Here is a 21,925-nt window from a genome sequence, read left to right as displayed (position 1 = left end):
GAACCAAAAAAGACCTTGAATACCCAAAGCCATCTTGAAAAGGAAAAGCAAAGCTGGAAGCATCACAATTCTGGACTTCAAACTATATTACAAAGCTGTAGTAATCAAAACAGTATGATACTGGCACAAAAATAGATGTGTAGATCAATAGAACAAAATAGAAAATCCAAGGGTGCCTGTGTGGTTCAGTCGGTTAAGCATCCCATTCTTGATTTTGGCTCAGGTCATGATATCAGGGCTGTGAGATCAAGCCCTACATCGGGCTCCACGCTCAGCATGGGATCTGCTGGAAATTCTCTCTCTCTTTCTCCCTCAACCCCTACCCTCCTGCTTGCGCTCTCTTTCTCTCTCTCTAAAATAAATAAGTCTTTAAAAAAACAGAAAATCCAGAAATAAACCCACAATTATATGGTCAATTAATCTTCAACAAAGCAGGAAAGAATACCCAATGGGAAAAGGACAGTCTCTTCAACAAATGGTGTTGAGAAATGGACAGCAACATGCAAAAGAATGAAACTGGACTGCTTTCTTACACCATACACAAAAATAAATTCAAAATGGATTAAAGACCTAAATGTGAGACCTGAAACCATAAAAATCCTAGAAGAGAACACAGGCAGTAACTTCTTTGACACTAGCCATAGCAGCTTCTTTCTAGATATATCTTCTGAGGCAGGGGAAACAAAAGCAAAAATGAACTTTTGGGACTATATCAAAATAAAAAGCTTCTGCACAGTAAAGAAAACAATAAAACTAAAAGGCAAGCTACCAAATGGGAAAAGATATTTGCAAATGATATATCCAATAAAGGGTCAGTATCCAAAATATATAAAGAACTTAAACAAATCAAGATCTAAAAAAGAGATAATCCAATTTAAAAATGGGGAGAAGGGGCACCTGGGTGGCTCAGTTGGTTAAGCATCCTACTTTTGATTTTGGCTCAGGTCAGATCTCAGAGTCCTGGGATTGAGCCCCACATTAGACTCCTCTCTCAGCAGGGAGCCTGCTTGAGGATTTTTTTCCCCTCTCCCTCTGCCCTTCCACCCACTTGCATGTGCTCTCTCTCTCAAATAAATAAATAAATCTTTTTTTTTAAATGAACAGACATTGGGCGCCTGGGTGGCTCAGATGTTAAGCGTCTGCCTTCGGCTCAGGTCATGATCCCAGGGTCCTGGGATCGAGTCCCACATCGGGATCCCTGCTCCTTGGGAACCTGCTTCTCCCTCTGCTTCTCTCTCTCTCTCTCTCTCTGTCTCTCATGAATAAATAAATAAAATCTTTAATAAATAAATAAATAAATAAAATGAACAGACATTTCTCCAAAGAAGACATACAGATGGCCAAGAGACACATGAAAAGATGCTCATCATCACTTATCATCAGGGAAATGCAAATCAAAATTACAATGAGATATCACCTCACACCTGTCAGAATGGCTAAAATCAAAAACACAAGAAACAACAGGTATTGATGAGGATGTGGAGAAAAAGGAACCCTCTTGCACTGTTGGTGGGAATGCAAACTGGTGCAGCACTCTGGAAAACTGTGTGGAGGTTCCTCAAAAAGTTCAACATAGAACTACCCTATGATCCAGCAATTGCACTACTGAGTATTTACCCACACAATACAAGAACATTAATTCAAAGGTATACATGCACCTCTATGTTTATAACAGCATTATTTACAATAGCCAGGATGTGAAAGCAGCCTAGTGTCCAACAATTGATGAATGGATAAAGAGGTGGTATATATATATATATATATATATATATATATATATATATATATATACACAATGGAATATGATTCAGCCACCAAAAAAAGAATGAAATCTTGACATTTGCAACAACATGGATGGAAATAGAAAGTATAATGCTAAGTGAAAGAAACCAGTCAGAGACAGACAAATACCATATGATTTCACTCATATGTGGAACTTAAGAAACAATACAAATGAGCAAAGGGAAAAAAAGAGAGAGAGAAAGCAAGAAACAGACTCTTAATTATAGAGAACAAACTGATGGTTAGAAGAGGGGAGGGGGTTGGGGGGGATGGGTGAAATAGGTGATGGGGATTAAGGAGGGCACTTGTTGTGATAAGCACTGGGTATTATATGGAAGTGTTGAATCACTATATTGTGCACCTGAAACTAATATAACACTGTATGTTAACTGATTGGAACTAAAATAAAAACTTTTAGGGACGGGCACCTGGGTGGCTCAGTTGGTTAAGCAACTGCCTTTGACTCAGGTCATGATCCTGGAGTCCCAGGATCGAGTCCCACATCAGGCTCCCTGCTCAGCAGGGAGTCTGCTTCTCCCTCTGACCCTCTTCCCTCTCGTACTCTCTATCTCTCATTCTCTCTCTCTCTCTCTCTCTCAAATAAATAAATAAAATCTTTAAAAGAAAAATTTTTAGGGACGCATGGGTGGCTCAGTCAGTTAAGTATCTTCCTTCGGCTCAGGTCATGATCCCAGGGTCCTGGGATTGAGCCCCAGATCGGGCTTTCTGCTCAGCAAGGAACCTTCCTCTCCCTCTCCCTCTGCCTGCCACTCCCCCTACTTGTGCTCTCTCTCTCTCTCTGTCAAATAAATAAATAAAATCATAAAATCAAAACTTTTTAAAAATGACCCATAGACTTCAAGTAAAGTCAGTATTTCTATTGAGTCTTTCTTTTGGGCCAGTCACTGGGCCAGAGATCTCTGAGAAGGTTTACCACAGAAGTAATACCATTACAGCAAATTTTTCCTCCCAGTTGATTGTATTAAGAAAATTAGGAGCTGGGGCACCTGGGTGGCTCAGTCGTTTAGCGTCTGCCTTCGGCTCAGGTCATGATCCCAGGGTCCTGGGATCGAGTCCCGCATCGGGGTTCCTGCTTCGCGGGAAGCCTGCTTCTCCCTCTCCCACTCCCCCTGCTTGTGTTCCCTCTCTCGCTATGTCTCTCTCTGTCAAATAAATAAATAAAATCTTAAAAAAAAAAAAAAAGAAAATTAGGAGCTACCTCTCCATGCCTCTTATATAAACCACCTCTGCAAGAAAGAACCTCACACCTAGAAGGCCCATCCAACCCCCCAGATTTCCCCATGCTGTGGCCCAAATAACCACCAATTGGATCAAGCTGTAACCTGCTGACAGACTTCTCTCTTAGTCGAATTCTCAGGTGAAGAAAGCTGGTAATACAAAACCCAACAGGCATCATATTGAGGTGAGTCAGCTCAAGCAGCTTCTCTGAGACAACCCATGTTAGTTGACACTAATGGAAAAAAAGCCACAGAATTTCTTTTACTTCCTTTTTTTTTTTTTTAATATGGAATACTTCACAAACCTGCATGTCATCCTTGCTCAGGGGCCATACTAAACTTCTCTGTATCATTCCAGTGTTAGTACATGTACTGCCAAAGTGAGCACAACCACAGGATTTCTTTAAGCTATTCTTCAGGCCGAAATTCTGGCCTAACTGTTCTTTTTATGGTGGGTAGAACATTTAGACTTCATAGTGTGAAGATGAGCACCTTCTTTAGAGAAAAAAGAATCATTTTTCGTAGAACAGAGAAAGACCTAGCACATCTTTTTTTTTTGACGCCAAAGACAGCAAGATAAAGTATATACTCTAAGTTGTTAAACGAAGTAGAGGAAAAAAGATCTACAGATTAATATACTCCTTGAGAAAAACACAGGAAATAAATAATCTCATTAAAATTTTCTCATGCCTTTCCTTTCACTGAATTCTAAAAGCATGATCACATCCATCAAGTAATAGCCATACATATAAATGGGAATTGAATTGTAAATTATATGTTCCTACATTCTTCATGAATGTTGCGATGGATAAATATATGTGTCAATTTGACTAGGCCAGAGTGCCCAGATAGTTACTCAAACATTATTCTGGGTGTGGGTGTTTCTGGAAGAGATTAACATTTGAATTGGTAGACTCAGTAAAGCAGACAGTCCTCTCTACTGTGGATGGGCCTCATCCAATCAGTAGAAGGCCAGAATAGAATAAAAGGTCAGAGTAAGAGAGAATTCCTTCTGCCTGACTGCATTCAAGCTGGACGTCAGTTTTTCTCCTGCCTTCAGACCTGAACTAAAACATCAGCTTTTACGTTTACTGAGTCTTGAGCCTGGTAGCCTTCAGAATGGAACTATACCAATGGCTCTGCTGAGTCACCAATTTGCCAACTCAACCTGCAGACCTTGGAATTTGTCCATCTCCCATCTGCATAAGCCAATTCTTTATAATAAATCCCTTTAGAGAGAGAGAGAGAGAGAAGGAGAGAAACACATATACATTCCATTGATTCTGTTTCTCTGGAGAACCTGACTAATACAGATGCTTGTATAAATTTTATAGCCAAGTTGTGTAAAGAATAAAGATACACCAAGTAGACTTAGTTGTTTTTCTCTCCCCCAGACTGCAGCCATATGTCCTACTCTGGTAGTAACTCAAAGAATCATTTGAGATAAAAGTCACACCCAGACTAAAAAGGAAAGCCAGTCACCACCACTACCGCCATATTCAGGGCTGCCACATTCAGTCAGAGCCATTTACATCTAAATCCACCACTTTTATATGGCCTTCTGGAGAGACCAAGAGGCAAAGTGAGGACTACTACTTTGGGCCTGCTGTTTGCTATATGCTGTAACTATAATTGTATACATACCTCCTCTTATAGTGGCCCCACTGATTTAATGAACCCAAGGCAGATTGGTCTGATTGTCAGGGTCTTAGACAACTTGACTGAACATATTATATCAACATGAGAGCAAGCAGTATGTCTCAAGTCAATATCAAAGAGTAAATAAAAGCAAAACTTTCATACTGATATGAAGATTTTATTCACCAGAGTTCTGGGGCAAGAGTAGCTTATGCTTACAAGAAGAGCCACCAGCACTAGAGAGTACATGTTCCAGAAGACTGCACACACCAAAGAAGGTCTGTGTGTGGTGTGTGAGGGCTCAGAATGGCAGAGCCACCCACAAGTGCGCTTGAGGCAGAGCGGTTGCCATGAGTAGGAAGCTGGTGAAAAAGAAAGAAGTTTAAAGGGAATTTTTAGGAAGATTTCTGTATGATTTCTCTATCTGAAATCCCTTAAATATAAAGTTTAAGAGTAAATATTTACTTCATTCTTCAAGGTTTCTCGAGGTAGACTGTTGTTGAATGTTGCCGTACAAGGAAGCCTGGCTTTGTGTGAGTTTCACTGCATTTAGACAAAGGCCATCTTCAGATTCCAACATCTTTCCCAATTCCCAATCAGGGCAGACCTTTCCTATCACTATAACAACTTACAATCTACAATTAACAGTGTGGGTCATTATCAAGAACAGTAGGATTGAGCTTTGGTGTTTTTGGTGTTTATCTTTCAGAAATTTTAGCTTATTTTTATGACTTTTAGTATCTTGTGGCATATAGCATCCATCAATCAGCTCTAAAACAGCAAACTGTGATGTGTCCAACATTTTGGCTCCAGGCATGGTTCTAAATTTCCATAATGTCCCAGATCAACAAAAACGTTACATAGACCTTATATAGCAAAGGTAGAGAAGACAACAAATACCAGCTCAAACTATATCCTCACTACCTAAAAAGACTAGAAAGCACTTTAAATTCAAAAAATGCAGAATGTTACCAGAATGTGAATTATTTATCACAAAAGGCACCATAAAGACAAATCAGACACTACTGTGGTGTATTATCGTAGGTGACAGATTCTGAAGTGAGCACTTAGGGCTAAAATTACATATCACCAAAATTACCCTTGAAAATCCCTAAGGAATGTACCATGTTGGAGACACACAGTCTCTCAGTTCAGTCCAACATATCCAAATTTTCCTGCAAAGGTGAAACAGATAACCGTAGCTTTGATTGAGACCAAGGACCTAACTGCTATTTAGAGACTATGTGGTAACAACAATCTGTTGTACAATCGATATTAGAATCACACTCGGCACAAGGAAAAGTTAACACCATGAGCGGCACAGGGGAATTAAGACAATCAAGGGAATAGCAGGTTCTTTTCTATCACCTTCTGTGTGCCCCCAAGGCAAACACTTACTGGTTGCAGTAGAGAACAAAATTATCTAAGCATAATTGTATTTGTTTAAGCTAAGTTTACATTTGATAGGATTCCACTCTATTTAGAAGAAAAAAAAAAATGGGAAAGAAGACACATCAAAGTGGTGAACTTCACCCTGTAACTGAAGACTCAGTGTCACTCACTCTAAATCTGCTTGAATGTTTAGCCTGACCAGCAAATACACTTGGCTGAAAGTCCAAAAGATACCAATTTTTCCTTAGATTCTCAGAATTATCCTAAAGGTGGAGAAAGGAAAAACTGCCTCCAGCGTAGACACTGCCCCAAAGGAGTTTAAGAAAATATCTAAGAAAAACCACAGTCTGTTTTCCACTGACTTCACAGATAGTGGTGGCTATATAAAAGCCAGAAATGACAATGGTAACAGACACAAACCATGTTCTGTAAAGCTAAGAAGTTAGAGGAGGACACTTCCCATTTCCAGAGTCAAGAGCATGCAACTCATCCACAGCATGCTGGAATAAAGATATGTGGTGTGAACACAGCTAATTAAACTGCTTGGTTTATAAAACACTAGAAACCCAACCTGGACCCTGAAAAGTCAATATTCTATGAACTTCTTTTGACCACCTAGGACCATCCCACCAGTCAAGCATCAGGGACAGGACAGTAGAGGCAGATGTCTATGTCTGCAGTTGAGAGAAGGTGGTTCTGAAGCCTCTTCAGTCTATGAACTTTAATTGCCTTCAGCCCAGTCCTGCCTAAGAATGTGATTCCCAGACTAGCCCTTCTCTTTTCTCCTGGTTAGAGAAGAAAGGACAGAGCAGCAATGGGATGGCAAGAGGGCAAGTGAAGAATAAAGAGAGTGGCTAGAGATGAAAGCTGCCACCAGAGAGGCTGAGCTGGAAATAGGATGACTACCACCCTCTGCTGCATTCGTCTGTTCATTCAACAAATATTGACTGAGTGCCTAATATATGCACAGCATTCTGTTGAGCATTTCTCATGTTTGACGGTCTTAAAGGGGGATCGTTTCCAGTGCCATTTTTATCGAGGCTCACTGCTTCCCTGGGTGAGTAAGCTTCAGCTTTTCCTTACAGTGGGTCACACTTCTTACCCCACCTTCATGCAAGCAGAGGCTCCTGGCCCTGGAGGCTGTGAAGAGAAGAAGAGAATCTGGCACAGCTGTAGGCTAGGAGAACCGCGTCAGATATGGTCAGCTTCCAAAATCAAAGCAAGGACCGGGTTCACGCGGTGTTCAAACAACATAAAACAACGCCTCATTTTCACTGCAGGTCCCTGGAGGGACATTTTTAACAGAAACTTGAGAACCCATGGATTATTCACCAGAGCTTAAAAAAGGAAGCCAGTGAGGGTAATTTATAGTATTACAAGAGATTTTCGAGTTCAGAGATCGAGGACAGAGTCTATACGATTTCAACGCATGTTAACATAAAGCAAGAGTTGTATGTGGTGAGGCTGACTGAAGATCCATTTCATCTTTTAATGGAAGAAAGATGCCTGTAGTCCAGTTTCCCTTTCTCAAAAAGACCTTATTCTGCCTGTGGTTAGGCAATTGAAGAAAACGTTATTCCAAAGCCACAGAATTCATCTTTTCCTTGATCTAGCAAAACCGTGCCCATCTGTGACAATGCAGATTTGGGCAGTCAGAAAACAAGAGCATAGACAACGACTATCTTCCAAAAGCCGTCCTCAAGACTGAGACTAGGGCCTGTGCTCTCCTTAACATTGTCTAGTCATCTATCTTTCTTTTCTGTCAAAAGCTGTATCTATTAAAAGAGAAAAAAATAAAAGTAATGGTGAGCACCGACAAGCCAATGTCCTGATGTAGCTGTACCTTTGTGCAACAAAGCTGGGAACAGATAATTTAAAAAGTACCCAGACTGTACTGCAAGCAAAGCAGAACAGAAAGTAGAAGACAACTCCTTTCTCACCTCAGTTAATGCTTTGTTCAAAAAACACCCCTTTCAAGCAGTCCAGTTATTTATCTCATTAAATAAAGCAATAAACCGCGCTAATACCATAAAGCACGGCACAAAATAACTGACAGTATTATTACTCCATTGTCGTAAGTCTGCTTAGGAAGGATAACTTTTAATGGTATGAACGCTGAGCAGCACTGCAGCAATACTGGAAGCTAGAAAGGGAGCATCCACCTCCTACCCCTACACGTGATTCCTTTGCACACATGTGTATGGAAGTACGCAGAGGAGACCCTGACAGCCAGCACACCTTTATGTGGAGGATGACAGCCAGCACACCTTTATGTGGAGGATGACGGCCAGCACACCTTTACATGGAGGATGAGGGCCAAAAAGTGGGCAGTCAGATGAAGTCCACCGAGAGGCTTCCCTCACATGGGGCTGCAATCCCTGGCTGGGCCTTGAATGGTCACATAGGCAGAGGACTTCTTGGCAGAGATGATCCATGTGGAAAAATCCATCTGCCTGGAGATAAAGTGGCCAGTCACGACAGTCTGAGACCCTGTCTCCTTCAGTCTCTCCACCCTCATTCCCCTCGGTGCTGGATCTCTGATACATCTGATAAATTTACATCAAATGTAGAAGTTCCCTTTTCCTATCATTTGAATCAGAAGGATTTGTGCAGTTCCCCATACCAATTCCTGACAGATCCCTCCTCAGCTCCTACTTCATTATAAGATAGTAAGCACGCACATACCTTTGTCTGTAAGAATGAACAAATACAGTAAAAGCCCTTCTAGCCAACCTGCACTAAAGACAGCATTTCCTGTCCTCAGGAAAACCTACCAGCTGATACACCACGGCACACCCGGTGCTCACAGCCAGCAGTCTCCTCTGCCACATGCCTGCAGTCTTCTACTCCCGCCAACCACATGTTAGGCTGTCCAAAGGAGTAAAGTTGTGCCACCTGTATTTACAATTATAATTATATAATTCAATTAAATATTTATATTATTTGATGAAATATGACAACAAAGAGAGTTATGTTTCTTTGAAAAAGCAAACTGAATTCTTTTAAAGAATCAATAAAGACGAGTTACTAAGAAAATCTGCTCTTAAACTGAGTATGAGTGAAACAACTGTTCATGACAGGGAAGAATAAATGAAAATATACAAGGATTCTGCACTCATTACAGCACAAGTGTCTTTAAGATCTTGCTCTTATTTTAAAAACATGGAACTGGAAATCATAGGTGATTCATTATGAGTATGGTTTACGTAAGAGAGATGATACGAATAATCAGTTGGCCCATTTGCAAAGAAAATGCCTCGACCTTCCACTGAAAGACTGGCTGATAAAATGTACATTAAATATGTTTTATTTTTAAAAACGTGTCTGTATCGGGGCGCCTGGGTGGCTCAGTTGGTTAAGCGACTGCCTTCAGCTCAGGTCATGATCCTGGAGTTCCAGGATTGAGTCCCACATCGGGCTCCCTGCTCAGCAGGGAGTCTGCTTCTCCCTCTGACCTTCCCCCCTCTCGTGTACTCTCTCTCTCTCAAATAAATAAATAAAATCTTTAAAAAAAGTTTTAAAAAATAAAAAAAAAGTGTCTGTATGATTTTCTACTTTTCCCCAGTTCTCATGGTTAACCAACCAACTATCGGTTCTGATCACAAGATATCATAAGAAGGACACTGTAAAGACAAATCAACAGAAATATCAAAAAATACTAGAGAGGACACACACTGAAAAACAGAAGAAAATGCTTCCCTCTGATTCATTACAAGGGAGAGAAGACATTTTAAAATTTTTTGGAAACTGATTTGTCATATGATTGGCCCCCTAACGACTAATTCAATGAATAACCAATTCGCTGAGCAATCATCTGACAAATGCCTTAGATAGGACAATTTGTCAAAGCCACTGTACCAGGTCAATACAGGGGCACAGTTAGGGGCAGAAGCAACAGGGACAGAGGCGATAATAATTAAGACAAAAATCAGTGTTAAAACCTTAATCATTCTATAGAAAGTGTTACGTGTTCTAGGAATTCTCAGGGTCTACAATGTGAAACACAGGCAAAGCTGATATTAAACAGCATTTGGCCAAAATATATCTCCAGGAAAAGAGCCTCAGTGACACCAGGGTAAAATAATTTTTTTAGAAAAACTCTGTATTTCAGGAAGTTCATCTTTTGATCAAACGATTACTAGAGAATTAGCTTTTGGCAAGTTGGTCACCTAATGGTTCTTAGCAATTTCATGTTGGGTGAAGTAGCCAGCTTCCAAGGTGAAAGGGGAGAGCATTCTGGCATGAATGAAGGAATCACTTAGCTCTGAGGTTAGTTCTATGAGACAAGGGACCAGGTCTATTTGGTTTAATGCTGGATTGGCAGCACCTATCTCAGGACCAACACATACCAGGCATTTAAAAAATATTTGTTTCATGAACAAATGTTGAAGATTAATAATGAGCAATAATATTCTATACATAGGTCAGGACCCACTGGGGAGAGCCATGGATGTTAGGCTATGAATGCTGTACTTGATCCTACCTGTAAAAAGGAACTCACTGAAGACTTCTGAGCAGTCAAGTAATATGACTGAAGTAAGGTGTAGAAGATTAATCCTTTGTGATTAGTAGGATATGTTAAAAGAGCAAAAACTACAAATGTCCCTTGATGGATGAATGGATAAACAAACTGTGATATATACATACAATGGGATATTGTGCAGCCTTAAAAAGGATTCTGACACACGCTATGACACAGATGAACATTTAAGACATTATGCTAAGTGAAATAAGTCAGTCACAAAAGGACAAATATGTAATTCCACGTATGTGAGATCAAATTCACAGAGACATAAAGTAGAATGATGGCAGTGGTTGTCAGGGGTTGGGGGAGGGGGTTATAGAGAGTTATTTTTCAATGGGTATAGAGTTTCATTTGGGGAAGATTAGAAAGTTCAGAAGATGGATAGTGGTGATGGTTACACAACAATATGAATGTACTTAATGCTGCTGAACTGTATATTTTTACAAAAATTTACCAAATTTACCAAAATTGTTAAAATGGCAAATTTTATACATTTGGTATAAAATAATGTATACATTACTATACATGTATACATTATGTATATTTTACCACAATAAAAAAATTCTAGAAGTCAGAGAGAGAAGGGCTAGACAGAAAATTGCATTTTTCCCATATAACTAGAGCAAAGCAGTGGAGTAGACAAGATTTGAGTTAGAGTGATCAGGTGGCATACCATGAGGGGCCATGGCAACTCTGATAAAGAGTATGGACTTGGTATTGATGTTTGAATGATTCTAACTAAAATATTCATAGTCATTCATAGAAAAAAAAGAGGAGAAACTGATAGCAGGATGATCCAGGAGGCTATTTTATCCATGCATTGTCTAACCCAAGGTCTTGGCAATGGAAAGGGAAAGGAAGAAAAGAATTAATATCAAAAGCATCACAAAGGAAATGTAAGAGTCTGTTGATCTGATGGAGAAAATGATTAAGAAAAATAAAATATCAAAGTTTTTAGCCTGTAACTAGAAAAATGATGGTACCATCAAGGAAAAAAGTATGCCCAGAAGAAAGAGGTAGTTTACAGGTAAAAAATAATGATTTCCAGGGTGCCTGGTTGGCTCAGTCATTAAGTGTCTGCCTTCAGCTCAGGTCATGATCCCAGGGTCCTGGGATCAAGCCCCACATCGGGGTTCCTGCTCCGCGGGAAGCCTGCTTCTCCCTCTCCCACTCCCCCTGCTTGTGTTCCCTCTCTCGCTGTGTCTCTCTCTGTCAAATAAATAAAAATCTTTAAAAAAAATGATTTCCTGTTTTGACATGTTAAATTGGAGCTGACAACAGAAAATCAAAATGGGGAAGGCCAGTAAGCAGCTGGAGACATAAGTAAGTGATGAATAAAGGGTAGTTAGCTTAATCCACCAAAGGTAGGCTGAGCATATCAGCCTTACCATGTAGCAGTTGGTAAATTAATAATGGCCCTCAAATAAAAAGAATTAGTATGCCTACAGTAAGTAAACTGTCATTGGAAAATGTTGACTCATTCTACTTAGGTGAATTATAATGTCCTTCATATAGTATGCTAAAATAATTTTTGAGACAAATCTTCCTTGGATGGACTAATGGAATAAAAAGAGAAAACTTTAGGAATCTATCAACTTTTCAAATAAGTTTTCTGCGTCATTCCATCTGAGATTTCTTAATCTAATATCAACATACATTCTAACAACATAATGTATGCACACTTGCTAATACCCTATCCTTTGGTGATAGTATCACTCATTTAGTCATTCAACAAACATGTACTAAGAGCCCACCAAAGATACAGACACAGCTTTAGAGTGTCAGAAATACAAAGACAAATGCCACATATCCCATGCCGTAGAAGAACTCACAGTCTAGAGGGGAAAATAGGATCCTGATCTAGAACACTAATACTCTTCTTATCCAGGGTACTATATTAAGATCTCCTAGTAAAAATGACCACTGTACTTACCTTGCTTTTTAGAAAGACTTAATCATATTATCAATTGATTATAGCAAACTGTTATAAACAATTGTTACATCCTAGGTTAACCAATATATATGTAATTATTCTAATTATTACTTAAGATGTATGGAGAAAGATAGGTGATGGCAGTTAGCAAGAAAGGAAAGAATGAGCTCTCAAGTTACCAAATAATTTTGAACCTCCTCTCTACTTAAATAGATAAACAGTATTATCTGATTAATCCAGAAGCAACAATACTATACATAGCCCTTCCAGCTGGAACTTTTACTGTTTATATTATATATGTACTTCAATCTGGCATATTAAAAAGAAAGACTGATGCATTCTGTTAATTATTTCATGAATGTACCCTTTTCTCTGTAGATACCATCCCAGCTCCTTAAGGATAAGAGTTATGTCTTCTCTTTTGAGACCCTATGAGCTTGGAGCAAGTCTTAATATTTGCTTAATCTAATTAAAATAAATTAAGTTTGTGCCTTGAAATCCTGTGTCAGTTACATTCTATTATAAAACATTGCCAAACTAGTAATTAAACATGCCATCCTTGGTTAGCACCAAATTTTCTCTCCACTCTTTGTTGTTTTTTAATATCCAAAGTGCTACTTCTCTTTCTCACAGCCAGTTCCTACAACTTTGGAATTTACAGTATTTTCATATTTCCATAATGACACCTGCTGGTAGGAGAAGAATGGATGAACTGCAGGAATTTTATTCAACTAGCTATAGCCAGTCATATTCCAGTCTGAAATAACTAATGTTCCTGAACATACAAAGAGGAAATCTGAATAACTCCAAATACCCACATACTAAAAATTCGACAAAATTAGTACTGTTTCAATGCTATTTTCCAACCAGATTTAAAACTTATCCCCATAATCTTTGTCCAAAGCAAAACTGCTACAATTAAGAATAGTTGTTATTAAGAGCCTTAAAAATCATCAATTCACTTATGTTAAATATTTATCCATTTAAGATTTGGCATTTAAAGTATGGCTTTTTAAGAGGAAGATGGCGGCTGAGTAGGAGGACCCTAGGCTCCTCTAGTCCCACAAACACACCTAGACAACTATCAAATCATCCTAAATACCCTAGAAATCAACCTGAAGACAGATAAAGTATGGCTATTTAAGAAATTATCATTCTCTTAAACTTTTTCAGTTTTTTCATATGATCCAATAGATCAAAGTTTAAGTGGCCCGGAAGACAATGAATGGGGCATTTGTCTCAGTCGTAACCTGCATGTCTTGCCCTTTGGGAGGGTAAATAAGAAAAGCGGCAAACCTGGCCACCTCTAGAAACACTTCTGGAAGTTCAGGATAAGCTGTAGGTCTCCTGTAATACCCAAATAAGAGATATGGCTGCTCTGTTCATCTAGTCTACACTTCAGGATTGTGTCTGGCTCATATCCTCAGTGCTCAGCACACTCCCTGACACACAGTAGACATCAATGATTATTTTTAAACAAACGTGTGTGTGTGTGTGTGTGTGTGTGTGTGTGTGTGTGTGTGTGTGTGTGTGTGTGTGTTTAGCAGCCAAACAGACTAGATCCTGGGTACATCTTACTCAGACACCAAGATGTTAATGAGATTAGGTGGGTTCACCGTGACAACACCTGAGTGAGCTTATTTAACTCAGTAGTTTAAAAAGCATGAACATTAACCAAGATGGCCTCAAATAAAATATGGGTAAGGTCAATGCATCCAAATTTCCTGAACAATTAGTAGATAAATGTATAACTCATTATAACATACATTACACAGACTCTTTCTTATTTAACCAGCAATTCCTCTTCATTAGAAATCAGTCATGTATGCCAGCTCCAGGGGGAGACAGCTGGTCTCAGAATGAGTTTTCTTTGTAAACTGCCTGCAGGTTAGAGTCCACACTGGCCTTCACTCAGCTGACAGTCTACTCGTGATTGTTCTGTCTTTACAAGTATGTAAACTTCTCAGACTTCCCTATACTTGCTTAAGTTTGATTCCTTTCACACAGAGAAGGAAAGGCTTATAGGCAAAGTACATGAAGTAGGCCTTCTGATTTCCCTTTTCAAACACATTCCCCTTCTTCCAAAACAGCAGGGCAAGGGACATAATTATCATGCTTATTAATCAAAGGCTATAGTTTTCTTTCAAGAAAGAAAAACCGTTTGGGCACTTTAAAAGTCTTTCTTTGTACCCCAATTATATATAGACTACAAATCAATTCGATAAATACTACAAACACCTACTATGTACTAGCCCTGGTAGGCACTGAAAAAAAAAGAATTCTTGGATTTTGCCCTCAAAGAAAAGAGTTCATTGTCCAGCATCCTAGGCAGTAGCCTCGTCCGCTACGAGGACTAAGTCATATCCTATCAGCAAGTCAGTATTCAGCTAACTTTGTGTTTCTAGTTCCCAGCCCCACCTCACAGAGCTTAATCTCTGTGTGTATATGGCTGAAGAAAACATATCAGAAAGACTGGGGTGTTCCAGGATACCATGGCTCATTAGGACACCCCAGGTTGATAAGCCATAGTTCAAGGATTCCTACATGTCATGAGAATCTAGCACCTGGCTTAGGGCTTTGTTCATCAATTGTTTTTGATGGAGAGATGAAGCTTTGTAGAAAAACTGCAGTGATTCAGAATAATCTAATCCTTGGGCCATATCACATAAGTTTGTGTGTGTGTGTGTGTGTGTGTGTGTGTGTGTGTGTGTGTGTGTGTGTGTGTGTGTGTGTGTGTAGTGGCAGACACACTGAATCGGGACTTTTGATTCAATACTCTACACAGCTGATGAAAGCACTTCATTCTTTGCTTTTTACCCAGAGAAAATAACATTGTGATTCATTTTGCCTAGGGCTTTTTAAAGACGAGAATCACAGGGGAAACCCCAACTCTCTTTTTCATACCCTTCTAACAATATGCACTTTAAAAAGACAAAATGCTTCCTCACCTGCGTCCCTGACCTGAGATTAACCTGTGAACCACTGGAAAGTGGTTGAGGAAAAAAGGGAAATAATATTTACTGAGTGTTTATCCATGCTAAGCATTTATCATGTGTTCCTTTAGGTCTCACAATAATCCTGTGATTATTACAACTATTATATTACTATAACTTTATAGCTGAGGAAGTTAAAGTTCAGAGAGGCTGAGAAACTTGCGAAAGCCACACAGCTGGTAGGTGGCAGAATCAAGGTTACTCCCTCCATTACAACATGCTACCCTGCTCTACACACGTGCTTCAGCTGTTTCTGAACATGTCCATACGAGACTGAAGGGATGGAAGAGTGCAGAGCTGGGTTTTGTGGGGCCTAAAGCTAATACAAATTTTGTACCACTCTTTAAGGAAAGTATAATACAAATTAGATACCAAAAAAATGAGTATTTCTTGAGAATGAGGAAAGAAATTGCACATTTTTTAAAGACAACAGGTATCACAAACATTTTCTTTCAATTTACACTCTTGGTTTTCAATAGACATATATCCTTTCTATCACATCTGAATTTGGTTATGAATAATAATTCTGAAAAGATATACAAAATTAACCTGAAATTAAGGTATACACAAGAACAAGTCAAATGTCCTTACACTGCATCCCGCTACATGAGTGGATAATTGGATTCCTCTTATGCTACATACTGTGAATTACTGATGGATTATGTGAGAGTTTTGTCACCATAACACTTATTCTTTGGCATTTCTCTTGCTTTGGTGATGACTTTCCTCTGAAACCACCAAGCTTTCTGGGGACAAAATGCAACAGATAAAATAAGAAGAGATCCAGAATGGGATGAAGAAACATGCACAAATACAAGAATCCTGATAAAATCTACTCCATGCTATTCACATGAAAAAAGAAAAATATACATAGTGAGTCTATAGTTGTATGCTTAGCATTATCAAGCATATTCCAGATAGGAGAGAATATATTTGACTAGGCATCAAACTTCCACTCACAATTTTATATCTGCCGAAGGTAAGAATTTTCCACAGCTGAGCTTCTCAAACTTTGCTTCAAACCTTTTTTTATTTCCACTACCCCTGTACTTCCAGTGATGAGCACCATAAACTGGTTTATAACCTTAAGACCTCTGGCCCTCATGTTTCCTCACCATCCCTGTTGGGTGAGTCATCCAGTGGGTGGTAGGGGTATTCCTAGAAGTCATTCCTCACCTGGATGGTCACAAAAGGGACTGCAAACTTCATAAAAATATTGCCCCAAACTACACGTATCCCCAGTTCAACTTCCTCTTAGCCAGATCCAAAACGTGCCCTTCACTCAGATGCCAGCTGACAAACTGTGATCGAGATGTCAGAGTGGAAAGAGATGATCTTGAGTGATTATATTTAAAACATCTTGCTTTTGCAAAATTTAGAAACACACATGATCATGTGAACACACTGGTAGGGCCCCTTGCAGAGCCTTCATGAGATTGCTGGAGACTGGCCACCAGTATGTAATAGATCACATTATAGGAAAATAGAATTGGAAGAGAAGCAATCCAAGCACCAAGAGGATATTTGATGAGTCTAACAAGCTCTCTGGGTGTCCTTGTTCCTTGGACAAGACTTGATTCAAAGCAGATACAAACTAAGGAAAGAAGAGTAAAACAATCATCTATGTTTTGATGATTTTAATAAACCACAGTCTCCCAGTGAGACAGAGTGTCCCCCAAAAGTTGCCGCCACAATCCATTCTATTAAAAAAAAAGAAGAAGAAAGAAAGAAAAAACTTTGGAGAGCAATGCACTACACTTCAATAACTAAGATCAACCTTTTGGCTCTATTTTCCTCCCAGGGTAGTAGTTTCTTACCTTCCTCACATATGTATAATGGACCACTTTGTAGCAAAACTAGCAGTATTATTTATTGTCCCATACATTATTTTTAAGAGCCTGATATAGACTGGAAGGTTATTGTTGTTATTCTTTTCCCCTCCTTGTTAGCTAATCAAATTTTACATGTCTAGTTTCAAGAAAGGCAGATTGGTTTTCACCAAGAATTAAAAAAATAAATATGATCTCTCACCAAAAAACAGTGTGAGGTCCTTTTATTCCACTGGATAGTAGCTGCACAGTTGATCCTTCAAAGGGAAATGTCCATTAATTTCACCTCCAAAGGACACACAAAATTGACACCTTAGGATCTGAGGCCTTCATTTATATGTCCTATATAAACAACTGCCTGTTGCTACCTGAACTGGATGAGACAGACTAGGGAGCTTGAGAATGCCTTGCTTCCTGAACACAGATATTCCACAAACACATCCCATAATCTTGTAGCCCTCTCCTATCCCCTAAGCCCAAATGCATAACACAGGCTTTTCTGACAGTTGTAAGGTTGGGGGGGCGGGGGTAGGCAGTGGGGAAGCAATGCTTTGCCTTGCTTGCTTAGGGCTCTCTAACAAAATCACATCACAGATTCTCTTGCCATAAAACTAGTTCACAAAAGAAAGGAAACATGAACTTGAGTCGTTGGCTACTGTGTGCCAGGGACATTTCATACATGCTTCATACATACCCTTGTGAGGTAAATACTATTATCCATTTTTTATAGATGAAGAAACAGAGGTTCAGAGAGATTAAGACATTTTCCCCCAAGATTCTGCAGCTGTCAAGGGGGCAGGGGCAGTATTCTGAAATCTTGTGAAGTGGTACCTACAATGTAAAGTGGGGAAACCCTGGGCTTTGGGCTTCATTCCTGGTTCCGCACACAGTAGCAATGTGACCTGAGACAGATGATGATGTCCCTTTCCTTATCATAAAATAGGGGTAAGAACAGCGCCCACCTCAGAGTTGAATGAGTGGTAGATGTAAAAGGCCAGCGCTTAAAAGATACACCGTAATTTTTGTTACTTTCCCTTCCTCTCAAGTTTCTTGGAGGCAGAGGCCACATTTTTCCTATTATCTTTTTTTTTTTTTTTATATCTTATACATACTCAGCCTTTAGCAAATACCTGTGGAAATAAGCCCTGCCATGTCCAGTACTTTCTGGTGATAGCTGACACAGTGTTTTCCATAACAATGCTGGGCATTCTTATGCCCCAAATATTAAAACTTTCATTTCAACAGATTGGATGAAATACCTCACACAACAGTGCAATTAAAGTAAGAAATGGATGGGGAAAGCATTTTTGCAATTTTTTAAAAACCATCAGTTCCAGCATCTCCTTTTTATTAAAAAATATTTTCAGCCAGTGGAATGTAAGGTGAAACAAATAATAATCAAGTTATCAAACAAACACTCTGAGCAGCATCGAGCCTCTGAAACAGGCATTAGTGGCTAGCATACAAGGAGTACGTCTGATCCAATAAGATGATCCAGGGAAGCCTGGTTTCTAGGGTTCCAAGCCAGCTGCTCAGACACTAAGTACATGAACGCTAGAGCCAGGCCCCAGCCATAAATGAAGGCTACACTAGTATAAGAAACAGGGTTTGGCCTACAAATACACACTTCGGCAAGAATGGGTCCATTTCTCTCCACTTCAAACACCCTCGCTTAAGCCATCATTACCTCTAGCCTAGAATTCTGCCGTAGATATCCTGCTCCCGCCCTTGACCTCTTTCATCTATTCTCACACTACAGCCAGAGAGAACTTTTAAAAACACAAATTAGGGCACCTGGGTGGTGGTTAAGCGTCTGCCTTCAGATCAGGGTATGATCTCAGGGTCCTGGGATCGAGCCGTACATCGGGCTCTCTGCTCAGTGGGAGCCTGCTTCTCCCTCTCCCTCTGCCTGCCGCTCCCCCTGCTTGGGTGCATGCTCTCTCTCTCTCTCTCTCCCTGTCAAATAAATAAATACAATCTTAAAAAAAAAAAAAAAACATCAGACCATGCCGGTTCCATGGTCTCCCACAGTTCTTAGAATCAAAACTAAGCTTATGATGGCCTGGAAGGCCTAATAAGATCTGGCTTCTGCTTACCTCTTTATTCAGTGAATGAATGAATTATAAACAAGCGAATGAGACAGATATAGCAATGCACCACCTATCTAGGATGAAGCCTAGGATGTCTTACATAATATAAGTGACTGTTATTGTTCTCACTTAACCTTTATGAAATGTCTTGAGCACACTGCAATGTGTACAGAACAACAAAGGTAATCCAACGCTTGCACTTCCAGACCTATATTCCAGGAGTTAATCTTCCAAACATGGAAGGAAAGTTCGGGTCTTTCTTGGCAATACTTGCTTTATTCTTTTTCCTTCTTCAGACTTAGACAGAGATAATGATATATGGAGAGCAGTGAGAAAGAAAACTAGAAATGCCAGGAAAAAGTAGATGTGCTACTAGGAGGAAGGGAGAGAGGGAAATCAATAAAAACATCAGGAATGGGGCAGGGAGGTCAGGGAAGAGAAGAAGCAATGAGGAAGAAATAGGTTCTCTGTTTCTCCCTGCCTCAAAGAGACATTTGACTAGGAAGCGTTTGAAAAAAATAGAAATCAAGGTGAGTCCCTATGACCTCAGACAGATCTGTGACCATGCAGGAATGGCCTGCACTGTATGTTAATTAGACTTGAGTAAAAAATGATAATTAGTAGTGGTAATTTAAAACTTTTTTAAAGAATGAACTGTAGGCGCTAGAAGAACACGTGTACACGAGGCTCTCTGGGTAGATGGACAGAAGGCAAGAGCTACAGCTGGGTAATACTCTACCATTACTGCCTTCGTCTCTATTTGTGAAAATGATTTCCCATTGGCTTCCAAATTTCCATAGACATTGACTTACAAGAGTATCATTGCATGAGCAAAGAACAAGAGATGAGTAAGCCTTCTTCTGTGCTTGCTATTCCCTTCCTCACAGGGTTCTGGAGTCCTTGACCACTAGAGTGGCAGAAGCAAGTTGTAGGTATTTTAGCTCTTTAAATAATCCCACTGTTCCTTCTTTTTTTAAACTACTAAATAAGTGTAAGTATATGAATCATATACTGTATTATCTCATTATTTAACTGGTTCAAGAATGCCTTGTCTCACTTTATAAATTATAAGTTCCTTGAGAGTAGGAACCGTGTATTCCCTCTTTCATTTGTGTCCCACACAACACTCAGCACAGTGTCAGAAACATAGCAAACACTCAAAAGAAACTCATTGCACTAAATATGATTCAGGGATTTACTGTCTTAAAATAATCCTCTCTCAAGGACATGGAACTTTGCAGTCTGACATTACAGAAGAAACTGAGAAAGAATCACAGTTAAACTATCAACACTAATTTCAATGAATCAATGTACTCAACTTCTTTATGTGTACAACTGGTCTACCAGAGGAAAAAACCATTCTGATACCCCATGATGAGAGCAGTGCTAATAATAGTTCATCCCGTTGCCATGTAAACACTGAGGAGCTAGCCCATCAATAGATGTGTTGGAAATGCTGATCCAATTCTAAAAATATCACTTCCTTTTCTCTTCAAGAAGCAATTTTCCAGGTTAATACAAATATGCAAGGAGAATACTAAGGCACATCAAGGCTTCCCAGAATTCTTGTATATTCATCAGCCGGATGTCCCAAGCTCTTCTCCCATTTGTGAGGACTGGACTAAGTTGTCACTGCCAATGATGATCTACTAAATCCTCAAAAATACAGCAAAGTCTAAGACTGCAATGACCACTTCTTCCCGTTAGACCCATGGCAGGAATCATTAAATGATGGAATTCATTCCCCTGAGTCTGGACTTGGCCTCAGAACTTCTCTTGATCCAGGACTGCAACCCAAGCAGCTTCAACCAAGCACAGTGAAGAACTGAGATGAAACTTTTTCCCATATATTCAAAGGCTAAAGCCTTCGAATCTCCATGAAGAGCTCCTGTAAAGACCAAACTCCAAATCAGGCTATGAATTTGAAATAGGTTAATTTGTCTTCAGGGACACCTAAAACCTCTTTACAGGAATTGCCCCATTCTTTCTATCAACCCCATCCCCAACAAAGTCATCATTCTATGATGTTTATGTTAATTCAAACTGCCAAAGTCCCACGCTATGTGCCCACCCCTGGCCTGCCTTCCACAGACGTCATTATATTCTCAGAACTCTTCTTCCTCAAACTTTATTCTCCGATAACACCTGAATGACTATGGTCCTACTTCTCCTGGACTGTTTTTTCTTAGTGCCATAGATAACTGCTTAGTTAGTCGGACAAACTCACCTAAACTAGTGTGCTAATTCTCCAAAGGAGCAGGGCCCTTCAGGAAACAACAGCCTAAGTGACACTAGTGGAGAAAATTTTGGACTTAATGTTAATTGGCTAGAAGAGAGATTTGAGAGCCTGAGAAAGAAACTGCTCCCTGTCATACCACCTTGATTTTCTCTCTATCCACTCAACAGCTCTTTATAATCAGTCACTGCCCTGGATCTTTCTAGATCCATTTCAGCACACCAACTTAACCACCATATAAGAACACAGCCCATTAAACACCCAATAAT

The 21,925-nt window shown here is 39.6% G+C and overlaps 1 non-coding gene across 1 annotated transcript; it reads right to left on the bottom strand.

The window, feature by feature from the left end:
* Nucleotides 1-3,301: 3,301 nt before the first annotated feature.
* On the bottom strand, nt 3,302-3,408 carry LOC113921113. Its single transcript, XR_003519520.1, has one exon. It is a non-coding gene; the product is annotated as a U6 spliceosomal RNA (small nuclear RNA).
* Nucleotides 3,409-21,925: the final 18,517 nt, after the last annotated feature.

This window comes from Zalophus californianus, chromosome 3, assembly GCF_009762305.2.
Source record: "Zalophus californianus isolate mZalCal1 chromosome 3, mZalCal1.pri.v2, whole genome shotgun sequence".
In the NCBI taxonomy this organism is placed as follows: Eukaryota; Metazoa; Chordata; class Mammalia; order Carnivora; family Otariidae; genus Zalophus; species Zalophus californianus.
Note: the sequence above shows the minus strand (reverse complement) of the source record. Positions and strands in the feature narration are given on the sequence as shown.